Source organism: Chelonia mydas, chromosome 1, assembly GCF_015237465.2.
Source record: "Chelonia mydas isolate rCheMyd1 chromosome 1, rCheMyd1.pri.v2, whole genome shotgun sequence".
Taxonomy (NCBI): domain Eukaryota; kingdom Metazoa; phylum Chordata; order Testudines; family Cheloniidae; genus Chelonia; species Chelonia mydas.
This window is the reverse complement of record NC_057849.1, coordinates 336,726,633-336,752,793: the sequence shown is the minus strand read 5'-3', so window position 1 is coordinate 336,752,793 and position 26,161 is coordinate 336,726,633. Positions and strand designations below refer to the sequence as shown.

The 26,161-nt window shown below is 44.9% G+C and overlaps 1 protein-coding gene across 5 annotated transcripts in view; it reads right to left on the bottom strand.

Moving 5' to 3' along the window:
• Nucleotides 1-13,918, bottom strand: part of SFMBT2 (Scm like with four mbt domains 2) — a 192,190-nt gene extending 178,272 nt beyond the window's left edge. For 3 of the 5 annotated variants that reach the window (XM_037889346.1, XM_043520689.1, XM_037889348.1), the window contains exon 1: nt 13,774-13,918. The gene's annotated coding sequence lies outside the window, so the exon portion shown is untranslated. Of the gene's footprint in view, nt 1-6,560; nt 6,584-13,773 lie in introns of those variants that run through there. The other 2 variants (XM_043520691.1, XM_037889347.1) reach the window with 2 other exon arrangements.
• Nucleotides 13,919-26,161: the final 12,243 nt, after the last annotated feature.

Here is a 26,161-nt window from a genome sequence, read left to right as displayed (position 1 = left end):
AAAAAAGAGGGCTAGTGGGTTATGGATTGTTGTAATAAACCATAAATCCAGTGAGTCTGTGAAGTCCATGAGTTTTAGTGTCTAGCAGAGTTATGAATTTACGCTCCCAGCCTTGTCTTTTGAAAGTGTCGTGCAGGTTTTGCTCTCTGCAGACCAGGACACACCCACTCGAAGCAGCACCAAACTCTGCCAGAACAACAGATGCAAAATCTGCAGACACATCTACAGTGCTACAATGATCAAAACCCTCCCAAAACACACCTGTCAAGGTCCATGGATACTACACATGCCTATCACAATATGTGGTGTACTTTGTCCAGTGCAATAAATGCCCCACTAACAACTATGTGGGTGAAACCAGACAATCATTATGCTCTTGAATGAACGCACACAGAAAAATGATAAGACAAAAACACCGCATCACCTTTGGGCAAACGCTTTTCACAAAGCGATCACTCTGTATCTGACCTCTCAGTCCTCGTCCTCAAAGGAAACCTGCACAGGTTCAAAGCTTGGGAGCTTACATTCATAACTTTGCTATATACTAAGGCTTTGTCTACACTATCACTTTTGTTGGCAAAACTTTTGTCGGTCAGGGGTGTGAAAAAACCACCCCCCGACGGACATAAGTTTCACCGACAAAAGTACTGCTGTGGACAGCGCTATGTCGGCAGAAGACGCTCTCCCACCAACATAGCTACCGCCGCTCGTTGGGGGTGGTTTCATTATGCCGGCGGGAGAGCCCTCTCATCAGCATAGAGCAGCTCCACAGGAGAGCTTACAGTTCTGCCACTGTAGGATCCATTGAACAGACAGAGCCGAAGACTCACGGGCTGCAGGGTCACTGGATTTATGGCTTAGTAAGACCATCTATAACCCATAACCCCCCTTTTTGTCCTATGACTGCTGAGGTGTTAACAGGCCACTCTTTGATGGGCCCATACACTGTGTGCTAACAACTTACGCGAAATAATCGGTTCCGCTATTGCATTTTGCAATGAAGCTGGGACTACCGTTCCCAGACCTCAAGAAGAGTTCTATAGAATCACAGAACGGGAAGGGATCTCGACAGGTCATCTAGTCCAGTCCCCTGCACTCAAGGCAGGACTAACTATTATCTAGACCAGTGCTTCTCAAGCTATCTGATGTGGGGGACCAGCAATTTTTATTTCCAATGTGCGCGCAGACCGGCAGCCGATGGCTCGTGGACCGGCACTGGTCCGCAGACCACCACTTTGAGTAGCACTGATCTAGACCATCCCTGTCAGGTGTTTGTCCAACCTGCTCTTAAAAATCCTCAATGATGGAGATTCCACAACCTCCCTATGCAATTTATTCCACTGCTTAACCACCCTGACATTTAGGAAGTTTTTCCTAATGTCCAACCTAAACCACGCTTGCTGCACTTTAAGCCCATTGCTTCTTGCCCTGCCCTCAGAGGTTAAGAACTATTTTTCTCCTTCCTCCTTGTAAGAACCTTTTATATACTTGAAAACTTATCATGTCCCCTCTCAGTCTTCTTTTCTCCAGACCACACAAACCCAATTTTTTCAGTCTTCCCTCATAGGTCAGGTTTTCGAGACCTTTAATCGTTTTTGTTGCTCTTCTTTGGACTTTCTCCAATTTGTCCACATCTTTCCTGAAATGTGGTGCCCAGAACTGGACACAATTGAGGCCTTATCAGTGCAGAGTAGAGCGGAAGAATTACTTCTTGTGTCTTGCTTACAATACTCCTGCTAATACATCCCAGAATGATGTTTGCTTTTTTTTTTTTGCAACAGTGTTACACTGACTCATAATCAGCTTGTGATCCACTATGACCCCCAGATCCCTTTCCACAGTACTCCTTCCTAGGCAGTCATTTCCCATTTTGTATGTGTGCAACTGATTGTTCCTTCCTAAGTGGAGTACTTTGCATTTGTCCTGTGACATAGTGTCTGACTTTCTCTCTACCCAGGGGGTGCTCGATCCACCCCCACTCCACCCCTTCTTCCAAGCCCCACCCCCACCTCTTCCTACCCCGCCCATTTCCCCAAGGCCCCGCCCCACCTCTTCCCAACCCTCCCCCACCTCTTCCCACCCCCTTCCCACTTCTCCCCTCCCCAGCCCTCCCAGAGCCTCCTGCGTGCTGCAGAACAGCTGTGCAGGAGGCGCTGGGAGGGAGGAGGGAGCTAGGCTGCCGGTGGGTACTAAGCACCCACTAATTTTCTTCCCGCGGGTGCTCCAGAGCTGGATCACCCATGGAGGCGGCGCCTATGCTGTGTGGCTTGAAAGCATGTCTCTCTCACCAACAGAAGTCGGTCCAATAAAAGCTATTACCTCCCTGTAGTGGTCCCTCGCTCTCCAGTGGAGAGGCAGGCCACCCTGCCTCACTGTATTGGGCGGTAACCCTCGGCTCTGGGTCACGCTGGCAGGGCCGAGCCATAAGTAGTCTATAGTTCTGTGCCCGTCTAACAGGCAAACCAGCCATAATCGTCTGGTGCTCTTGTCCCCACCCTCGGGCGTGGCAGAGCGCTGAGTAGTCTTTAGCTCCCAGCCCCTCAGCTGGGGCTGGCAGCACTAAACAGGCTGGAGTCCTAGCCCTTTGAGCAGGGCCGAGCAGGCTTTAGCCTCAGCTTGCCAGCCAAGGCAGCCGGCAAACACACACAGTCTAGGAGTTCGGGTAGGGGGCAGCATCCACACCGTCTTTGGGGGGAGCACCCCCACAACAAGGGGCTCCCGTCGGGGTGAGCACCAACCAAGTCTAGCATCCAACCTTGACGGACGAAAGATTCACACAGGCCTCTCCGCCTAGGGTGGAGAGTCTGCCGCCCCACGGGTAGTGTGGCAGGAGGTAGGGGGACACGGGCTAGCCCGACTCCACCACATCCCAGCCCAGGGTCCTAACAGTGGCAGAGTGGTCCACCAGTGGGTCAGCGGGGAGCCAGCCGCAGCACACTGACCTAGAGTCAGTCAGCAAGGTAGCCGGACAGTAAGCGCACAGTAGATGGCAGTCCTGGCAACACCTCCTCAGGCCTAGTCTCCTCCGGGGGCAGGGTGCTGCAGGGCGCAGGTTCAGCTCCAGGTTGCCACAGCAGACTGGAGGCATCCGTCTCCTTCCCTGGCTCCTGCTCAACTGAGCTACTGAGCCCTCCCTTTATATGTCCTGTTCCACCGGTCTGTAGACACAGGCTCTGAGACTTGCCGCTGTGGGATCCCGCTTGCTGCGCAGACGACCCTACGCCCCGGTGTGAATCTAGCCCTAAGGGTTTTGCTGAACAGGGATGGGATTACACTGTGCTTAAAGTTAAATATGGACTCTAGTGTTGGTCTTCTTCAGGGGACTGATTCAGCAAATCAGGACCCCAAAGACCTTGCAATTTAAACAAAACAGAAAGCAAGCAGATATAGGAAAAAACACAGCACATGCGTTGTGAAGGAAAGGAGCACAAAAGTTATAGCCACAGGATCATGTGGCTGCTTCAAATCCACCCCACTGTTTTAAATAGAGTTGAAAATTATCTATGTAAAAGTGTTGTTAATTTAACACATACACACAACTGTTTATCAGCCCAAACCATCTTATTTGGCACCAGCCACATTGACTGAAATCAACAATGTCCTGTGAACGGGGCTGATTAGTTAAATGCGAGGAGTCACCAAAGGGAACACAAAACACTGTTTTAGTGATTCTAATACAGGGACCAGTCCAGAACTGCTTAATCAGCCAAGGCACCAATTGCTCAGGATAATTAATTCTGGCTTTTATGTTGCTGAATTTCTCGGTAATCAGAGAGGCTTTCCAAAAAGAGAAGCAAGTTAGAATCCAGGAAACATCTGCCATTAGATTGTAATACTTTTTAGGAAGATCACATTCTAGATCTTGGCAGTGCCCAATGTATTTTACTCTTTCCACCTGATCAGCATTTAGGCTCTGATCCCACACCACAGACACTTCTCATAACTTTACATCCATGAATAGTCCCATTGTCTGGAAGGAATTACACATGAGTATAAGTGTGCATAGGATCAAGACCTTGTCCTGTGTCAATCACAATTATTTGCTGCGATGCCTTAAAACAATATGAAGGCAAGTAAAAAAGTACTTCTTCTATTCTTTAATGACAAGCAAGTATAGCCTGTGGTGTATTTGCTGGCTCAGTTTATTCAGAATCAATTTTTACCGTACGTTTTAGTTCAGAGCGTCCTACAATTCCACCCCTTTTCTCCCAAGGAAAACAAATTGGATTCCATTTCATTCTGCAAATGGCCTCTACAGATGTGGTGGTGAACATCCAAACTACTCTAGATCATGCAATATTAATGTGTCATCAAACCCAACATACTCACATATTGCGGATTCAACGCTAACATCTGCCTGACCTATATTCAGGAAGCAGCATTCCCAAATGCCTTACCCTTGATTTAAGAATTAAATTGTTAACTCATCAAAACTCTTTCCTGGATGAAAAAATTAAATAGTTCGTTTGTCTACACTTTTTTTTTTTGTATGGGATATTTTAACGTTCCTGGGGAAATTATTGCTAGTCTTCTTCCACTGAAATGAACTGAAGCTGGATTCACAGACTAGAAGGGTCATGATTATCTTGTCTAACCTCCTGCATTACACAGGCCACAGAATTTTAACCAGTGACTTCCACTGGAGGGAATTATTCTTCCCTACTGAGTAAATATACACTATCCAGACCAATAACCTGTGATTGAACTAGATCTTGTACTTTTACTCAAGTGAGTAGTCCTTGCCTATGCCAGTCACTCCACTGATACTAGTGGGACTAATCATGTGACCAAGGATTACTTGTCTGACTAAGGACTGCAAAGTTCGGGCACTTGGCTCATTTCTTAGTGGCTTCACATTCAGTCTAAGCTGTCATTTTAATGCCTTTTTTTTTTGCTACTGGTTAATTTTATAAGTTTCATTTTTTTTAATAAAAATATGGGATAGGTATACATACACTCTTCAAAATTGTCCTTAAAGGGATATTTTGTTTACATCCCAAATTTGGGTTTTGTAAAAACCCAATATTAGTAGAAATATTTCTGTGATTTTTTAGAGGTCAGTGAAACAGTCTTTTGTTTGCATTTCTATATTCCCCTGCAGGGTATGCCAGAACCAGTGCTAGCCCATTTGGGGTCCTAAACAGGAATATTTTGTCATCCCCGCACCCCCTCCCCGCCCACACACACCCCAATAATAATAAAGCAACAACAAGTAAATAGGGAGCCCCCTTGAGCCGCTTGGAGCCCTTAGCAATTGCTTAGTCTGTTTATGCCTAGCGCCAGCTCTGGGGTCTGCCAGTAATACATGAGACCATAAAATGAAATTGACTAGAAACCTTCTGTAGAGAGAAGTGAAACTGACTAGCTATTTGCATTGCCCAAGTTTGGGTAAAATGCAAAGAGTAAACATGCAGTCTTAAGTGCAGAAACCTGAGGGAGATTTTTAAATTATTTAAATAATAATGTACAGAATGTTACCCTAAGAAATGCGACAATATGTCATAGCAATGGACAATTACCCTACAGCAATGTAATTACCACAAGATTTGCAAATCGTATTACTATTGTAAGCTGCAGCATTTAGGCTCTTGCTGCATCAGAGTAGGTTTGTTTGTTTTAAAGGGTAACATGAGTAATGAACATTTTATTTTTTAAAACAGCCTCTCTGCCACATGCATCACCATCTCTTCCCTTCATGTAGAACACGGCTGGTAGGATCACCTTCCATGCCTGTCATTTTTGACACTCCCCACTCTTTGAATCGGTCCCTGGCTTCTCCTCCTCCACTACATCAAGTTTCAACTTCTTATCCTCCTCTTCAAACCCTGTGCTTGTCATGTCTCACGTCCTCCCCAATGATCTGCCCCACCAGCAATGCCAGCCTCAATGTCTCATTCATCCGCTTCTCTCCCTAAAATATCTTCAAACACCAGCCTGCATACCCCTCCTCAGCTGGTCTATGAAGCCCTCTTTTAATTCGCTTCCTGATTAAGACTCACTTCTGCTGCCACACCTACATGAAATTAATCAACTAAGAGAATCATTGAAAAAATACTGTCTCTAGTGTATCATGCCATTGACTCATCCTCACTGACTAACCACATAATCCTACTTATTTTACCTATCTTCCATCCTCATCCCCTTCCTGCTGCAGTTTCCTTCTCATTACATTGTGTCTAATGTTACTTTGTAAGCTCTTCGGGGCAAAGGTCGTGATTGCTTTCGGAGGCACCCGACAGTTTTGGGCTTGCTAACCGATTGAAATAGTACTAAGGAGAGTTTTGGCTACCTAAATACTTGTGTGGCCCGTGAGCATTGTATCTGAGTGCCAAAAGGCATTCACTTTTCTAGCAGCAAGGCAGGGATCGTGATGTTTAAAAGGTTACTTTGAGTGCCAACAGTGTGCTTAGCACTATACAAGCCTTGGAATGAAAACTGCCCAGGGTCTGAAGAGCTTACAGTCTCACGGAAGGAAGAAAGAAGATGGGATGCTCAGAATAAGGAATAGCTTAGCTTTAGATTGATGTTATCCTTTCAGTGGTATTGGACCTAGTGCTTACTACTGGTGCAGCATCGGTAGAAGGAGATTACTGCGTCGTCCTTAATGCCTCCTCTTGGTATCAAGCTTTAAAGAAGAAAAATATTATATGATGCCTTTGGAAATAGATATGTCAACCAAAGAATCCTCCTAGTTTGCATTTTCCCTTAGAGGAAGTGACTGAAGGTTAAAGATACAGCTCAATCCCACACGTGCTTGAACTCTTGAAATCTCTATGTCCTTTCAGTAGCTAGCAACATTGATCGGCTATGATGCAGAACTCTTCTGGGACTCAATTACATCTGATTAGATAACAATGGGTTGTCATTACTTTCCCCCCCCCCCCCGACCCCATCTCTGCAGGCTTTTTATTTTCATACAAAATACACAGCTGTCACCATTTTCTATCCTTTTGCAGGTGCTAACACGATATACAGCCAACACAGGCTTGTCAAGTGACATGAAATAATATTGTCCTATGATTATATTATTTATAGTACAACAGTCATACATACTATTGGTACTATTTTAAGCAAGGGAACTTTAAAGCTTTAATAAATGATATTATAATAAAAAGCTGTTAGTCCAACAGATCAATGGTTGCTTACAACCATGGCCTGCCTGTACAACTATGTATAATGCCTTCTGCAGATGTTCTTGTATCCATCTGTAACATATACTAGTCATGTGTGCAACATGCTTATAACATCTATCAGGTATAAATGTGTTAATATTAAAGTATGATCAGTGGTTTAATTTACTCTAATATCAAATGTACCCTCTACAAAACGGCAAATGAATATTGTCTTGTTTACAACAAATTCATCTCTAGATATAATTTGTTCAAATCTATTTAAATGCATTTTCTAATTTCATTTTCTAAGTGTTCACACTGAGAATCCACCTTATCATAAAAGTTATTAGACCTACTCTCTAATTAGCATGGAAGTTATTAGCTTTGTTAGAACATTCACTCCACCTCCTTCAATTCGGGGTACATGATGAATAAAAAAGGTCTCTTCAGTCATGTCAGGTCTCACTCACTGGGTGTGAGATTCACTCATAAGCATGCAATCTCACTCTCACACATATTCCTAAACTTATCTCATGCATTTTGAGTAACTAGCTAAAAATGTAAAAGACTTTTACGCAGGTGCTGAAAGAGACAAACCGTGTTTGTAGATTTGGTCACAAAACAGGTTGTACAGAAGTTGGAAGCGCAAAGGGGATATCAGCCCTTTTGCAAAACAGAAGTTCTTTTGCACAGCCAGAGCATTCTATGCTAGCGTAGCCAACTATGCATGTGAGACGCTCCCTTGGAATGATGCAATGTTAACGATGGCAGCATTTGTGAACACTGATATTAGGGAAAACTGGACTTTGTTGGCAGATACCAGCACATGTTCAATCTCTCTCCGCCTGAGACAGAGAAGCTGCAAGAGGACTTTGTTGATTACCAGTTGATGCAGAAAATCAGGTACAGTATGTCTGGGATGAGGCAGCACTACAGACTGACACAGATAACACTACTGTGCAATACGGGATGGACCCTGTTTGGGCATATCTTAGCAATGTCAAAAGCCCTAGTGGTCTTCTTACATTCCCATTCCAGGGTTGCCAGGCTTGGCTTAGTTTTACTCCACTCAAATGCAGGAGATGAGAGCGTGTTGAGTTTTGTTCAAAAGAATAAGACACCATTCAGACCACACCTCGGACTAGACAGGACACTGCCCTCTATTATCTAATTGAATCTGGAAATCCTGAGCCATGTTTCAAGTTTGAGCCACCAAAGGAAGTTACAAAAACAGCAAAAAGGGCCCCATAACAAGGCAGGTGGCTAAAATGTGAAACCAAATTACATATTAAAAGAAATGTGGGATCTGAATCCTTTATCTATGGTTTATTAGTTTCAAATTAATTAAATGTCATTACTTTATTTATTTTTACGTTCACTAATGTACTGTTTTAATTATTTAATTTTAATTAATATATTTTGCATTTATTTATTTTGGAATCTGTTTATTTTTGTTTGTTGTAAATATAATTTGAGCAATATACAAACCAAATATTTGTACTGTATTTTTCAAATGGATGATCACTGTGACAAGATGATATGCAAACCAAACCTATTGTTATATTGATAAAACAGTTTTCTTTTTTGTTAGGTTTATATAAAAAGTTTACTTTTGAATATTTCTCTTGTCCTGTCCACTGACTGTGTGCCTCAACCAGGGGTTATTATCTCTGGTCCTCAGGGATCTCCAACCATCCAGATTTTTGTTCCAACTAGAAAATAATCATTTTTATTAAAATCCACTTATTTGCATTGCATATAGAATTCTCACATGCCCTAGACTTTAGTATGAATTAGAATATTTAAGAGTTTCATATGCAATATTAAGCAGTGTACATTTTAAAACAAACTATTAAATGCTGGTTGGATTAAAAACCTGGACTATTGGATCTCACTAAGGAACAAAGATGAGAATCTCGGTCTCAAGCGATGACCTAAAACACCACCTGGAAAGTCTCACTCTTTGGCCTTGAATCTCACTCTTTGGAGCTGTAAATCTCACTCTTAAGGACAGCCAACCCTTGGCATCGCTGATCTTATAATTAATCACATTCCTGTTCCTCTGAGCACCAACCCAATTCATTCACCTATAGAACGCAAACCACAGTGAAGCAATCAAACAACAGCAACAAAGACATCCCCTGAACTGAAAAAGGGAAGCCGTCTCTAGCCCTATTACATTCAAGCTCTCTTTGCCTAATGCAGAGGTGACAATTGCCAAGATAGGATAAAAATGCTACTTGATTCTGTTTGCTCACTGTGTCTTAGCTTCTGCTCAATAAAGATGGGTCAGTTAATAACCATCACGTTATACCACAGCTACTTGAAAACAGTCACCCTATAACCTATTTCTCTTTCCTCTTTGCTGCTGAAGGGGAGTTGGCATCAGTGCTCTGCCTCCTTTAGGTGAGAAGAGATCAGCTTTATATTAACAAAAAGAACAGGAGTACTTGTGGCACCTGAGAGACTAACAAATTTATTTGAGCATAAGCTTTCGTGAGCTACAGCTCACTTCATCGGATGCACGAAAGCTTATGCTCAAATAAATTTGTTAGTCTCTCAGGTGCCCCAAGTCCTCCTTTTCTTTTTGCGAATACAGACTAACACGGCTGCTACTCTGAAACCTTTATATTAATGTTTGCGAGAGCCACCCGGGTCATTACACTGCCATTGCTTGGGCTCTGTATTTCAATTTGTGCCCCTTTGCAGTAAACCTCCCAAGAAACCACCTGCAGCCTGACAACCTCCACGCAGACATTTGTGGTGGTGTACTCCAAGACACTGACTTGGGTGGGAGAGGAACAGAAGGGCAATAGGGCGTGATGGACACAGACCAAATAAACTTCACATCCGAGGCTAGAAAACTGAAAGGCTATGTACGGAACACACACAAACCCACCATAGGGGTCAGCGGTGTGTGTGTGTTCGTGTGGACAGGATCAAAGATCATATCACACCATAGCGAAACCCTCTATTCTGCCATCCTTACGCAGACTAAACTCCCAAACAAGTTTTACCTTTGCAAGGGGTACCTGTGTCTCTGTATCTATCCACTCAGCAGGATACTTGTCAGGAAAGTAACTCATGAGGCTGTCAAACAACATTTTGAATAGATCAGGGGTTCTCAAACTGGGGGTCAGGAGGTTATTACATGGGGGGGTGGCGAGCTGTCAGCCTCCACCCCAAACCCTGCTTTGCCTCCAGCATTTATAATGGTGTTAAATATATTTTAAAAAGTGTTTTTAATGTAGAAGGGAGGGGGGGTCACACTCAGAGGCTTGCTGTGTGAAAGGGGTCACTAGTACAAAAATCTGAGAACCCCTGGACTAGATGAAGAAAACGATACACTGACAAGGTGTTTGACAGTTACCATCTGCTGCACTAGAATAGGAGAAAGCTGGCACCTGCATGAATTTTTCCCCACCCCTACTTGGGGACCCTTTCGGACCTAAAGCCGCAAGCAGGCAAAATGCAACGGAGAGAGAATCGGCATCAGAGCCTTTATTCTAACCCAAGGGAATGAGAGGAGAGCTCAGATAAAGGGCAAGGGCATTGCAGGAGAAATTAAAATCTTCTCAAAGAACAGTCTTACACTTTTTCTTCCAGTCCAATTACCACTGAAGGCAATTCCCTCCCGCCCTCTCCCCAGCATCCCAGTTCAGAGCTTATCCGTGCCAGGAAGAATGTTTGAGGCTCTTACAGTCCCAAGCAATACTTCCGAGATCTCCCCCCCACCCCCCCTTCTCTCTTGGGAACCCATTAGCTGAGGGAACTGAAGGAGCAGCCAGGCAAAGCTCGTCCTCCATCCAAAGCATAAAGCAACATGCAGTGATTTGGGGGAAAGCGGTCCCTTTAAACGAAGCACCTCTTGATGTGTTTCTTTATTGCCTCAGCAGAAAGAGATGGATTTTGCACAGAGGACTGCGCTTGCATGGCAGATCGGTCGGTGGAGGCAGGGGCTGGAGCTTGCAATGCCTCCAGGCTCTGAGTCCTTTCCCCGTCTTGCACAAAACACACACTCAGCGGGCTGCGATCACTGAACCTCCTTGCACGCCACACTTGCACCCAGGACACACAATCGAGACATAACGCTCGAAATCCCCGAGCCTGCGATCTGCTCTAGATCGGGGACTCAGAGTTAATTCTCAAACGTGTCATGAGCCACGTGAGTGCAAGGGAGGTGGCCCCCTCTGAATTCGCAGTTTGCAAGGAAAGAGCCATTTTAGGCCGGTGTTAGATTCTTTCATGGGATTCTCTGAAGCCAAAAGGGGAAGGGAGCCCCCCCCCAGCCCCCCACTGTCCTGCGATCCTCGGCCGTGCTCCCTGCTTGCTCTTAGCGCGTCTACCAGGAGACACCGTCGAGGGGAGAAGTCGCTTTTCTGCGGAGCGGCCGGCGCTCGCCGCTCACAGGCGCTTCCCGAGCGCCACACGGAGGCGAAGCGGAGCGGGAAGGACGGATCTCCAAAGCCGCCGCGTCGGGGCTGGGCTGGGGGCTTGTCCCTGCCTCCGATCCCTTTCCACGCCGCGCACACCGGAGGGGATTCGTTCACGCGGCGCCTCCGGCGTGGCCCCCTTGGTCCAGCCGCGGTTTCAGCTGACAACAGCCCGCGACGCCAAGCCACTGAAGCTGGCCCCCGTCCCCACCTCCGGGAGCCGAAGCGCCCGGCAGCAAAAGTTGTGGGGCCTGGGGGGATGGGGGCAGTGGTTTGCAAAAGGCGACCTCTGTTGGCGTCGCGACACAGAAGACACGGGGGCTCTCCTGCTAGCAAGCATCGCGGTTTGTAAATCGCCCCCCCCCTTTTCCCCTCGCTTAAAAAGATGAACCCCTCTCACTAGTGTCCAAGAGGCCAGGGGGAGGGGGTCACTTGGATTCTGCTTTCCTTCCCCCCCCACCACCACCCCCAGTGGCCTCAACACGCCGCAGAGGGGTGGCCAGGGAGGGGGGTGGGGGGGCAAAAGTTGAACATCGGAACAACAGCAACCCAGAAACGTTGCCTGAACTGAAACAAGGAAGTTTCTCTGGTGTTTCAACCAGCCTGCCTCCTCCACTCCCCCTGCCCTCGTGGAAATGCATTTCAAATTCGGAACCAGGAAAGAGTACGCACAACTCCTTCCTCCAAACCACTTCTCTGCCCCCCTCCGAAGTCTCCGCTTTGCATGCTCTGCAGACGACAGGTTCGCGCTTTGATCCTTGCTTTTTAAAGGCTCCCTGGCAAAGAGAATTTTTATTGCAACGTGCCTCGGGTCCTCTGATGATAAAAGGATTAAACGGCCTGTTTTGCAGCACACATCTGCACGCAGCTAGTTGTATAGAGCTTTTGCACCCTCTATTTTTATTTTTTAAACAAAAACAACGGGGGGGGGGAACCCCCACATCCCCGGTTCACTGCACCAGCCAAGGCTTGGCAACGGAGATGCCAGGAGCTCCGAAAGAAGGTCTCCTCCTTGGGCTCGCCTCGTTTCAATGTAAAATAAATTATTGCTGTGTCTCTCCGCATTTATCTTTCATAGCCTGTCTGCCGGTTTGGGCATTTAAAGCAGCCTCGTTTGGTGCCAGAGTCCAGGTCCCCTTTTGATGGTTTCTCCCGAGCGCTCTCTCTCTCTCTCTCTCACACACACACACACACACACACTTTGGTTGCTCTGCCTTGTGTGATGTACTTTACCCACCAATAAGTCTGCCAGTCGAAAACCCTGGGGCATGATCCCCACTCTTCCATTCCCCAGGTAGTTCGCTGCCGCACCTCCCTGGGCAACAAAGCAGAGTTGAAGCCAACACCGGAGCGCCCCAAGTTACACTCCCTCCCCCAGTCTCAAAATGTTTATTTTCAGTTTTTAAAGGCACCTTAACCCGCCATGTTGAAACTGACAAGCTTTATAAATATTCATTTACCGCAGTTCTCTCGCTCTGTGGAAAAAAATGTGTACGGATCAGGGCTAGGAAATTGGGCATCTCATCCTCTTTCAAGATTTTTAAAACACACACATTTTATATGCTCTGCTGATTTAAACACACACACACACACACACTCACACACACACACACAATAACTCTCTCAAGAAATACAGCAGTCTAGTAAATTCGAAAGGAGGTCACATGAGCTTATGTCAGGAAAGCACCAAATGACAGGATATTACTTTAAAAAGAGAGAGAGGGTATGCATGCATCTAAAATGTGGCACGCTCCAAAAGAAAAAAAAATCCACCCGCAACCTCCCCCCCCACAAAAAAAAACCCGACATGCGATGAATGGCACACGCATTGCAAACCCTGTCCACGACAACTCTCAAATGCACTGCAAAAGAAAGGCAATCACACTATTTAAAAAAAAAAAAAAAAACCAAAAGCAAAAAAAAAAACCACCCTGAGTGCAGGTATCTAGAATCCAGGCTCTAGATCTGAGTCTGCCAGAGACACGCACAGCCAACCACTTTGCAACAACTTGCTCCCTGGCATTTTTAAGAAAAACACGCCAGATTGGGGGGGTTTTTTCCCACCCTCTGTCCAAGCTTTATTTTTTCCCCTCCCCTCCGCCTTTTAATAAACCTTGAAAGAAAAGAAAAAAAAGCTCCCCTGTCCACCCCAGCGGCGAAAACACGGTCGCCCCGGGCAGATCAAGGCTTCGGCCACTTAAGGAAACACGCCTGGCGCGCTGTCTTACCTGGGTGAAGTTTTTTTCCCTCCAGTGTCTAAAATGGCAAAGACCCTTCAGCTCAGTTCAGAAGAGGCGATCAGTCTCTCTCTCACTTACTACAGACTCATTCCAATATGGCATCCTCGCACTGCGCATGCCTGCCACTCTTTTTAGATTATATTTTTGCAGCCAACTCCTTCAATGACCTTTTCCAGCCGTTGCAACATTTTCTTTGCCAATTATAGTTGGTTGCAATCCCCCTTCCACCCCCCCAATAATTGCAAATCGTGGTGTGCAAGAAGTTTAATTAGCAGGGGAGGGGGCTAGGCTCAGAGAAACTCTACATGAGGGGCAATTGACAAGTGAAGAAATTAACTAGCTTCTGCTGCATCCTTCCCCCCCGAGGTGTCCCGTTTAGTTTAGATTATTACACACTCGTCTGCCACTGAAGTGGGCTGTGCCGCACAGGGTGGGTTTTATGCCGGGCACTGTCAAGACAGCAAATTGAGTAGATCTGTATTACCCTCCCGCTTCTTTCCCCTCCGCGCCCCTTTATTTTAGGATTGCTGGCTCCATTATTCCTTGCAATGAAACTTGCACCGAGATAGAGGATAGATGCGTGCCCAGCTGCATGGCTAAAAGGGAATTTAATCAGATCGCCGCGCGTCCACGTGTCTCCCTGGCTTTGCCATGATCCTATGTATTATCCGTTGCAAAAACAGCACGCTATGCGTCCGGAGAGCTGCGTGAGAGAGGGCGACAGGCACCGGCCAGCCCCCTCTCCGCGCGCACGCAACTTTCAGTCCTTTGCCTTGGGGCACATTTTGTTGCAACCAGGAGTGACCCCGGTGGACTTTCCCCGTGGCTGCGTCCATCACAGCGAGCGGGAATTAAAGCTTGCGTGGAAAGGGGAGCGGGGCTCCCAGGGCAGGATTTAGGGAGAGAGTTTGGGGGGGGGGGGGGGGCTACTAGCAAATTCTGCTTCCCCCCAAAGTGGGGGTGGAAAGACAAGCCGCGCACAGTGTCTGAACGGCACTGGCGCCTCTCGGCCAGGGTCATTTGATTCGGATTCTTCTGGGTGTCCCAGGAGGTGGGTAGGGAAAGAGTCGGCAATGCTTCTGGAGCGACAGCGGTGGCGCCGCTTTGGGGGTTGGCCGGATCATCCGGACTCTTCCAAGGAAGCCAAGCTGCGTGGTCGCCTGTCCCCCTGGCTGGGCTTTCCCAGCCCTGCACCATGCGGTCTAGTCTGGAGGAGGGCGGTGGGCAGTGGCGGCTGCAGTGGGAACCTGCGATTTATCTTGACTGGGGTCCTGGAGGGGGTCACAACATGAACCGAAGCGGTGGTTTGCTTCGTGTGGGGAGAGGCGTGGTGGTCAAAGGGGAAGCGAGACCCCCCGCACCCTATCCCATCAGCCAGGAGAGAGCTGGTCCCCTGGCTGCGGTCAGCCCCTCACCCCGCTGACCACGTTCCCGAGGAGGGGATTAGCAAGCCTGCCGGCTGGAGGGACATCGTTTAGCAGGCACCCAGCTCCCCGGCGAGAGTAGTCAGAGGGAGAGATGGTTGTCCTTGGACATTCAACAAGTCACCAGCAGAAGCCCCCTGCTTTCCCCCCCCCCCCCGAGAATCCGGCGCTGCACACGCCGAGGAAAAGGCAAAGGTTGCGTCTGAGCCTTCCGCATCTGCACAAGAATTTAATACACAGATCCCAGGGGTGGGGGAAGCCGATACCTCGCTCAGCAAACTGTTTTCACTCCCAAATTACAACGGATCTGTCAAGAAAAGAACGCCAGCTGCTTCCGGGCTGTAACGATCGGGTTCTTGACAGAAAGGATCCTATTTGTAAATTACCTAAACTCACCCGTGACCACACCCTGGGCTGGGTCCCCCTCCCTTCTAAAGTTTAGATTTGATCTGGTGTTTTTCTGCTTCACGGACGCAACTCGTTAGCCCTGGACTTCACGCCCAGCTTTCGGCTCTCTCCCACTTCAACTGCAGTTGGCTGCATTTGTCTTGAAAAGCAGAAGAATTTAGCCATCGTCTGGCGACAGGACATTTCACCTCTTCTTGATGAGAATGCCTAGCTGCTGACGACTCCTAAAGCTTTGTCACCAGCGTCTCATGGAGTCATTAATACAGTGTGAGGTGTTTATGGAGAACAGAGCTTGCCCACCCAGATACTTCGTTACACGTTTGTATTATTCATAATGTTAAAACAAAAAGTTTGCAGAGGATAATGCAGATTGTGACTTTCCCTGGGGTAGATTGTAGCCGGATTGATCTACACAGGATGATTTAGTGATATAAGGTGTTTATATTGCTATTCCATCACTCTGCTTATGCATCTCTTCATCATTAATACATTAATATCATTAAATGTAGCTCCCTGTCCTGAGACAGGACACAGTATACCTCGACTATCCCTAGCAGGTGTTTGTCTAAACTATTCATAAAAACCTCCAAGTGACAGGGATTCCATAAGGGCTCTTAGTAACCTATTCCAGAGCTTAACTCTCCCTGGCCTTAGAAAGTTTTTCCTAATATCTAACCTAGATCTCCCTTGCTGCAGATTAAGCCCATACATCTTGGCTTACCTTCAGTGAATATGGGCCGCAATTGATCAACAATCATCAAATATGTTGAGGATGGTAACAGGTTGCACCCCCCCCCCCCCCCCATCAGCCTTCTTTTCTCAAGCAAGAGGGGAGAATTTGTGAAAAAAAGGAGTAGATGCCATGAGTGAATAAAGTGGCTGAAATTTTTCAAATTTTTAACAGAACATTAAAATGATAAAGAAATAAGGACAATATGAATTATTTTTTCATGATTTCCTCACCCCTGTTTTTCAAGAAGCTATAAAACTGGTCAAGATGGTCGGACTTCTGGCATTTCAGATTTTCAAAATTCTGAAAAAAGGGTAGACATTTGGGGGAAAAAATGGTCACAGAATTCCCCCTTTTTTGGATCAACTCAAGAGCCAACTATTACAGTTTTCCTGATTTGCATACATAATGGCATAAGGATGGCAAGAAAGCATATATAGATAGGAATACACCGAGTCTTAAGGATGTAAGTATACATGCTGAATTCTGGCGATACCATAATATTCCAAGTTGGGGAAGTGGCAATGGTTTGTACCTTGGATGTAACAGACGTTTCTCTCTGTAATACATGGATTATTTGACACTTTCTTTACTGCACACTTGTCCTCTTTGCAGGGGTCATGTATGCCTCTAATCTCCTTGGAACTCCCTCTTTACTCTCAAGAACATAATAACGGCCATACTGGGTCAGACCAAAGGTCCATCTAGCCCAATATCCTGTCTTCCGACAATGCCAGGTGCCCCAGAGGGAATGAACAGACCAGGTAATTATCAAGGGATCCATCCCCTGTCACCCATTCCCAGCTTCTGGCAAACAGAGGCTCGGGACACCATCCCTGCCCATCCTGGCTAATAGCCATTGATGGACCCATCCTCCATGAATTTATCTAGTTCTCTTTTGAATCCCGTCATCATCTTGGCCTTCCACAACATCCTCTGGCAAGGAGTTCCATAGGTTGACTGTGAGTTCTGTGAAAAAATACTTCCTTTTCTTTGTTTTAAAACTGCTGCCTATTAATTTCATTTGGTGGCCCCTAGTTCTTGTGTTATGAGAAGGAATAAATAACACTTCCTTATTTACTTTCTCCACACCAGTCATGACTTTATAGACCTCTATCATATGCCCCCTTATTCGTCTCTTTTTCAAGCTGAAAAGTCCCAGTCTTATTAATCTCTTCTCACACGGAAGCCTTTCCATACCCCTAATCATTTTTGTTGCCCTTTTCTGAACGTTTTCCAAGTCCAGTATGTTCTTTTTGAGATGGGGTGACCACATCTGCATGCAGTATTCAAGATGTGGGCATACCATGGATTTGTATAGAGGCAGTACGATATTTTCTGTCTTGTTATCTATCCCTTTCTTAATGATTCCCAACATTCTGTTTGCTTTTTTGACTGCCGCTGCACAGAGTGGATGTTTTCAGAGAACTATCCACGATGACGCCAAGATCTCTTTCTTGAGTGGTAACAGCTAATTTAGACCCCATCATTTTATATGTATAGTTGGGATTATGTTTTCCAATGTGCATTACTTTGCATTTATTGCCATTGAATTTCATCTGCCATTTTGTTGCCCAGTCACCCAGTTTTGTAAGATCCTTTTGTAGCTCTTCGCAGTCTGCCTGGGACTTAACTATCTTCAGTAGTTTTGTATCATTTGCAAATTACCACCTCGCTGTTCACCCCTTTTTCCAGATCATTTATGAATGTTGAATAGGACTGGTTGCAGTACAGACCCCTGGGGGACACCACTATTTACCTGTCTCCATTCTGAAAACTGGCCATTTATCTTGATCTTTTCCTGCTCGCTTCTTTTATTAATTATTGTTTTACTGACTAGTAAGTTCTGACGCTGTGCTTGGCCCTGTACATAAAGGAAATCATGCATGATCCGTGTCACAAAGAATTTACAATCTACCTTAGCTCTTTGGAAGGCAGCTAAGAATACCAGTTAAGAAAAACAAGATTAAAAAAAATTTTCATGTGGAACTTCTCCGAGTGGCTACTGTCTTCCTAAATTCAGATACTGATAAAATGGTCCAAGTCCCAGGTTCACAGATGTCGGTGAAAAGGCTCCCATTGACTTTAATGGACTTTGGATCTAGCCCATAGTCTTCAAGTTGGTTTAGTGGAGATATCTTTCAAATGGTCATTTTTGAAAGGCTTCATGATATTTTAGAGGCTCAATGCAAAAAACTAACTCAGGGTATGCAGAATGCTGCTCGTATAATATCTTCAATAAAAAAAAAATAGATATAAAACCAGCATTGCCATGGGCTTAGCCACTACTGAAAAAAATCACAATGATGCTAATTTAATGGAAGGGAGCACTACTATTGTTATATTAAGAAATCCATCTTCAGGGCAAAAGAAATTTAGCTATGTTTGTTTTACTGCCACTAATGTTGCTAAATCCTCATATATGATATTGGCCAAATGTCTGACCTTGAGTTTCAAATTGGGAATAAATGTTTCATGTCCCGAATTAATTTTAAATAAAATATTTATAGGCAAATATGTACAGAGGAGGAGATTTTCAAAGGTACAAAGAGGAGTTTGGTGGCCCGTTTCTATTGACTTTCAGTGAGAGCTGGACAACGAGCTGCCCTTTGTCCCTTTCAGTGTGTATCAGTTCCTAAGCCACGTGTGATCATGGCTATTTTACTTCAACAAGATAGTAGCACCCAGTCACTGAAACTCTAGCAGTGCCCGTTATCTTAGATTACCACACATTCCAGTTTCCCATGCTGTCACTTTCAACAGTTTCATTTTTGGAAGAAAGTAGAAGGAAAAAAATATATCCCCTATGTACAGAAAATAATACATAATGGCTGATTCTCTATGACATTAATCTCCACCCTGGAGAAGTGGTCAAGAAAACTCACTCCTGGCTATAAGTTACTCACTCATAAGTTATCTTTCTTCCCCTCACTCTGGAAAACAGTGTCATGGGGCAGATCAGTCATGTATTATATGGGTGTATATACCCATATACCTGGCCCCCGATTCTCCTAAGCACTGTTAAGTACATGAACAATCACTGAAATCCATGTGCTTAAAGTTAGGCACAAGCTAAAAATACAGTGCTGAACTGGGGGGCTATATTTGTATATAATACATACACGTACATAAACATCAGCAAATTGTCAGATCCTCCAGCTGCTGTAAATTACGGAATCTAGCCCATAATTTTTATAGATGTATTCTTAAAGGGCCAGTTCCTGCAGCTTTGCCCAAGTAAGACTACAGAATCAGGACCAAGCTATTTGCAAGGAGCCAAATTTATACTTGGAGTAACTCCCTTGCATAGAATCTGGGCCTGCTTTCAAAGGATGTAACTTGTAACGTAGACAGCAGGTCACATCAGCAAAAAGTTGTAAGTGGCAAGGGCATGTAACTTACTCCTGTTCGTTAGTCGATGAGCGTGAACAATCAAAGGGGCAGAATTCAATTGGCCGTAGCAGGAAAAGCTACTAGCAGGAGAGGTCACAGAAATCAGGAGGAAGAGATTTATTAGATCATTCAATCCAATCTCCCACAGCCAGTTGCTCCCCGCAGTAATGTTTTATAAGACACTGTCAGCCCATCCCTACTCGATCACACATACTTTTGTGAGTTGGTTTTCCTGCCCTTTCCCTCCCTTGGGACCGGCATCTGTGTTGACTCCAGGGGAATTACTCTGGATTTCTGCCAGCATCACTGAGCATAATTTAGGCCTTGGTTTGTAAATCACACTTGTTTTGACCACATCTGTCACGATCCTCCACTTGTTTCCCTCTGTGCAAAGTGGGAGTAAAAATGCAACTAAAATCAGAACAGTTGCAGATCACAGCCACTTTGCGCTCAGATTGCTCAAGTGTCAATGACTGAACAAAGGTGAACAGCAGAGGAGAATCAGGCCTCTACTTACTGCCAAGGCTGTGCAGGCTAAAGTAAAAAGAAAAGGAGGACTTGTGGCACCTTAGAGACTAACCAATTTATTTGAGCATAAGCTTTCGTGAGCTATAGCGTACATTACCATTCACACCGGCTTTCTGATCATTTACACCCGTCATGGAATTACATCCCAACCTACATCACTACCCTGTACCTATAAGGCCAGATCTTCCACAGGTGCAAATCACTGATTTACCTTGCTGAAGATCCAGGCACTGATTTTTAAATGGCATCGTATTCAACTTTATTATCCAAAAGTAACCATAATGATGGTGAGAAGTTAGGTGCTCTGCATGTTAACATCGGGATGTTTAAAAGCTAGTTTCACAGCACCATCTATTGGAGAGAAACATAGTCACACAACATTTTCAGCCAGCTCAGTCTGACTGTGTGCAAAGTACGGGTTTCTCTGAAGACAGGTGCTTAGGGCATAATCTAAAGAAGTTATAAAAATAAGTAACAATATATAATTTTTAAAAGTCCATAACATTCACAATAAGAGTCCAATATTTAGGCAGTGTTGCTTACTGGCTAGAACACTGGACTGGAACTCAGGAAACCAGATTTCTATTCTCAGCTCTGCCAGTGGCCTGCTGGGTGACCTTGAGCAAGTCACTTCACTGGGCCTCAGTTCTTGCCACCCCATCTGTAATATGGGGATAACCACACTGGTTTTCCTTGTACACCACTGAGATCTACAGTGGAAGAGGGCTATCTAAGAGCTAGGGATTACTATTAATCATTATAATGAAGATTCTATTCCCTAGGAGGCCAAATCCTTACTTAGGAACCAATCATGTTCCAGAGATCCATGTGCAGATGGTTCTCTTTGTGCTCCATCCACGTGGAAAAGAGACTCAGCTACCTCCGTAACAGTTTCCTCCCTCCTTTCAGACCTGCAGGGGACCTTGCCACAGGACTGGGCAGTAGGTGGGTCAAGGACATACATTCTCCTCCCACCCACACAAAGATATTAGCCCCACAGGTAATAGGTCATATTACATTTCTGTGTATTCTTGCACCACATGGGGCATTTCTTTCCAGCACAGGCTCCAAATCAATTGGCCAGAGAGGATTCTGCCGATGCTATGCAGTTTTGACTGTCTATCAGGGCCAAGCCATGGGCAGTAGTCAGTTACCAAGTTGCAGTCAGGAGACACACAGCAGAGTCGAGCTGGGTCAGGATACCAAGAACTCAGGGTCAGGCACTAGGTTGCAGGCAGGAGGTGAGTAGCGGAGTTGGAGTCAAGGCAGGTCAGGATACCAGGAAGTCAAGGTCAGGCATGGATTACAGACAGAAGGCAAGTAGCAGCATCAGGGATTAAATGGGGTCAGGATCCAGAGTGTCAGGTTCAGGGTAAGGCAAGGTCTGGAGCAGAAGCAAACAGGCATATTGCTCAGACAGCTCTCTGTAATGGCTTCCTGATTTATATACTGTCCTGGGCCAATCAGTGGGCTGCAGGGGGCCGCCACTCAGACCCCACTGGGCGGTACTTCCTGCACTGTCTAGCTTGATAGGGTCTGCCAGCAGAAAGCCAGCCCGAGCTCCTGCCGGCAATGCAGAAGCATGAGTGGCCTAGAACCTCCAGGTTCTAGTCCTGGAGGTGCTTACACTGTCACTCTCTAGAAGCCAGCGGGGGGTTCCTGGTACATGGAATCAGGCCTTCTTATATAAGAGGTGTTAGTTCAACAATAAGAGCTTCAGCAATCAGGCAGGATTTTGCACAGCTCATCTTCCAACTTTGCCTTGTATAACAAGGACTGTGACGGGTCTGAGACTCCCCACAGAGCCATAATATAACAGCAAGTAAACATATCACTACATGGAACGGCAGACACGCCTCACCTCAGAAAATCAGGACACTAAGGGCTTGTCTACACATGGAGAATTTCAGAATAATTATTCTTGAAAATCTCCACGGATAAACACTCTTATTCGAGAATAAGAGTGCCCTGTTCTAAAATGGATTAAGCTAAACAGGAACAAGGCATTTTTCATCTGTAATAAGAGTGTCCAAACATACTAGCATTATTCAGGAATAGCTACTGTGCTTTAAATTCACACCCTGCCTTAATCTGAATTAACTTTCAAGTGTAGACAAGCCATTATTTGTCTAAATATGGATTTAGGAGTAGAGCTGTGCAATGACTGATTTTTCAGTTTGCTGGCAATTCCAAAAAGTTTTAAAAAAAAAAGTTTCTGGTTGATCCAAAAATGAAGTTTTTCAAAAAAATTTGCACATTGAAAAGAAAAAAATAAATAAAGGGTTTAGGCCAAAAAAAAATTCTCCCAGCTCTACTAGGAGACGACCTTTGGGATTCCTGGTTTGAAAATGTTGGTCATTATATCACACATAGAATCATAGGACTGGAAGGGACCTTGAGAGGTCATCTAGTCCAGTCCCCTGCACTCATGGCAGGACTAAATATTATCTAGACCATCCCTGACAGGTGTTTGTCCAACCTGCTCTTAAAAATCTTCAATGATGGAGATTCCACAACCTTCCTAGGCAATTTATTCCAGGGCTTAACCACTCTGACAGTTAGAAAGTTTTTCCTAGTGTCCAACCTCAACCTCCCTTGCTGCAGTATAAGCCCATTGCTTCTTGTCCTGTCCTCAGAGGTTAACAAAAACAATTTTTCTCCCTCCTTGTAACAACCTTTTATGTAGTTGAAAACTGTTATCATGTCTCCTCTCAGTCTTCTGCAGCCCAAGAATCCTTAGAAGGGCTGGTCCAGAATCCAAACAGCTCCTCTACATCAGCAGTAAATGAAAGAGGGGTACGTATTATTGAATATAAATCAAGGCACTGAGACTCAATACTGAGGTTCATATTTATTACTTTTATTGATCATGTCTGCACTAAGGAAGAAATTCATCTGGTACAGAAGGCTTGGTAAGCCCATTTGCACCACTTATTAACTGGCTTTTTATTTATTTTTATTATTTATAGGCTTCTCTATGGCACTTATCTTTGTAACATCTAAGTGCTTCTTGGATCCTGATAGCTTTATCGTCACCTTTATCCCTTGCTAGGAAGGGGAGGCTTATCCCTGTTTTACAGAGGGGGAGACTGAGGCACGGAGAGATAAGCACACCTGGCTGAGGTCACACAGGAAGCCGTCTGCCAAGAATTGCACCCAGATATCCACCCAGCCAATGGCCAGAAGGGACCAGAGATCAACTAGTCTGACCTCCTGTAGAACACAGGCCAGAGAACTTCCCCAAAATAATTCCTAGAGAAGATCTTCTAGACAAACAACCAATCCTGACCCTTGGTAAATTGCTTCAATGGTTAATCACCCTCACTGTTAAACATGTACACCTCCTTTCCAAACTGAATTCGTATAGTGTCAACTTCCAGTCATTTGTTATACTGAAGAGCTTGTTATCAAATATTTGTTCCCCATGTAGGTACTTTTAGACTGATCAGATTCACCCCCTAACCTTCTCTTTGTTAAGCTAAATAAATGGAGCTCCTGGAGTCTGTCAATATAAGGCATATTTTCTAATCCTTCAATCATTCTCATGGCTCTTCAGTGAACCCTCGCCAATATATCAAGACCTTCTTGAATTGTGGGAACCAGAACTGGATGTAGTATTCCAGCAGCCAGTTCCAAATACACAGGTAAAATAACTTCTCTACTCCTCCTAGAGATTCCTCAAGTTGCATTATCTCTTTGAGCCTCAGCATCACATTGGGAGCTCACGTTCAACTGATTATCCACTATGACGGCAAAATCTTTTTCTGAGTCATTGCTTCCCATGATAAAGTCCACCACCTGGCACGTATGGCCTGCATTCTTTGTCGCTAGATGCATGCATGTACACTTAGCAGTATTAAAACACATACCATTGGCTTGTGCCTAGTTTACTAAGCAATTCAGATGGCTCTGAATCAGTGGCCTGTCCTCTGTGTTATTGACCACAGCCCCAGTTTTGGTGTCACCTGCTAATTTTATCAGTGATGGTTTTAGGCTTTCTTCCAGGACCCTGACAAAAGGAAAGCAGTGTTGTCTAGTAGCTAGAACACTAGCCCAAGGCCCAGGAATCCATAGTTCTAGTCCCTGCGCAACTAGCTGACCTGCTATGTGAAGTTTGACAAGTCACTTCCCCTCTCCTTTTCCCCTTCATCTGTCATGTCTATTTGGATTATAAGCGAGTCAGGGCAGGGATGGTGTCTTATTATAAGTTGTACAGCACCTAGCACAAAAAGGCCCTGACCTCGGCCTCTAGGCACTTGTGCAATACAAATAATAGGCGTTGTGTGGGATGTCTATGCGTTGGTGCATTGCACTCTAAGTATTCTCACAGCACGGACTAAATTCTGAAAGCACGGTCCCAGTGTGCATTGAACCACACTGTTTGAGGGAAGAGGGGCCAGTCTTGTTGGAAGAGTTATACTTCCTGGAGCTGGTTCTCCAGGGCAGCCTCTCTTTGTTCTTTGCAATGATCTGGTCAAAAATCTGGAGGGGAAAGTTTAATCCTCCAACACCCATTTAATGAGATCCTTGAAAATTAATTCTTCTTTTCCATTTCTCTCCTTACCCTTAGCTTGCTGCAAAGTATAACTCTTCCAACAAGACTGGCCCCTCTTCCCTCGTCCCCAAATAATAATAATACCCTGGGTGCCTATAATTAATTCTTTTGATCTCCTAAAAAAAATATAAAATAAAGCAGTTGAAGAAATAAAGGAGACGGTGAAACAGGCATGTGGATTTACTTTTCATTGTTTTAATGGCTCCTGCTGTATTAAGGAGGAAGATTAAGAATGAAATGCCGCTAACCGCACCTAAAGGCTTTGGTTTCCACAATACCGTAACTGTGCATTATATGCAGCTTAATCTCTCTCTGCCCTTAAAAGCATAATTGATTTTTATTTTCATTTGAGGAAGCTGACATTTGTGTTGCTTCAGCGCCAGGTTGCTAAGCACTTTTAATAAGAATGCTTATGAATTACTAGTAGATGAGCCCGCAATATGCCATTAAATGTAATAGGTAACATATTTAAGGCTGTAATGAGCTCAGAACTGATAAACTCTCCCAGTCCAAGGGATCAAAAGGGAGGACATATAAATAGTTTCTTTATTAGGGTTCTGTCCCGCTAGAAAAGCTGTTGGGTTAAAAAATAAAGAACAAATTTTTTGAGAAAGCTTTTGAAAACGAAGCTGATTTCTCAGTATGTTTGGATTGGTTTGACCTGACAAGTAGATGTGTTGTGGGCAGCATTTTAAGACATTGTACCTCCCCGGTCAAGGAAAAAAAAACGTCCTTTTGTAGTAAAAATCCTTTTCACTATTCTGAAACAGTCTCTACTATAAGAGACAGCCTTACCTAGTGGATAGAGTAATGGACTAGGACTCAGGAACCAAGGGTTCTCTTCCTGGCTTGGCAACTGGCCCTCTACATGACCTTTGGCAAGTCACTTTACTTTGCTGTGCTTCAGTTTTCCCATCTATAAAAAGGGGATAATGATACTGACCTGCTTTGTAAAGCACTTTGGCCCAGATCCTCCAAGATGTTTAGGTGCCTAACTCCAATTAATTTCAATGGAAGTTAGATACCTAAATTCCCTTGAGGATCTGGGCCTTTGAGATATACTGATAAAAGCTCTTGATGAGCTAGGTATATTAGTGGAATTTAAGATCCAGTCCTGCTCCTGTTGAAGTCAATTGCAAAACTCCCATTGACTTCAGTGGGAGCAGGATCAGATCCATTATTCTCTCAGAGCATACAAATATTACCAATTCAGCAACCATTGCTACTTGGCTGTAATGCTTTTTAGTACTTAATTCCTCTATATTTATGTCAGGGACACTACCCAGGTGACCAGTCCGAGTTGGCAGAGGGACTTCTTCCCTGACGTTCAAATGAACT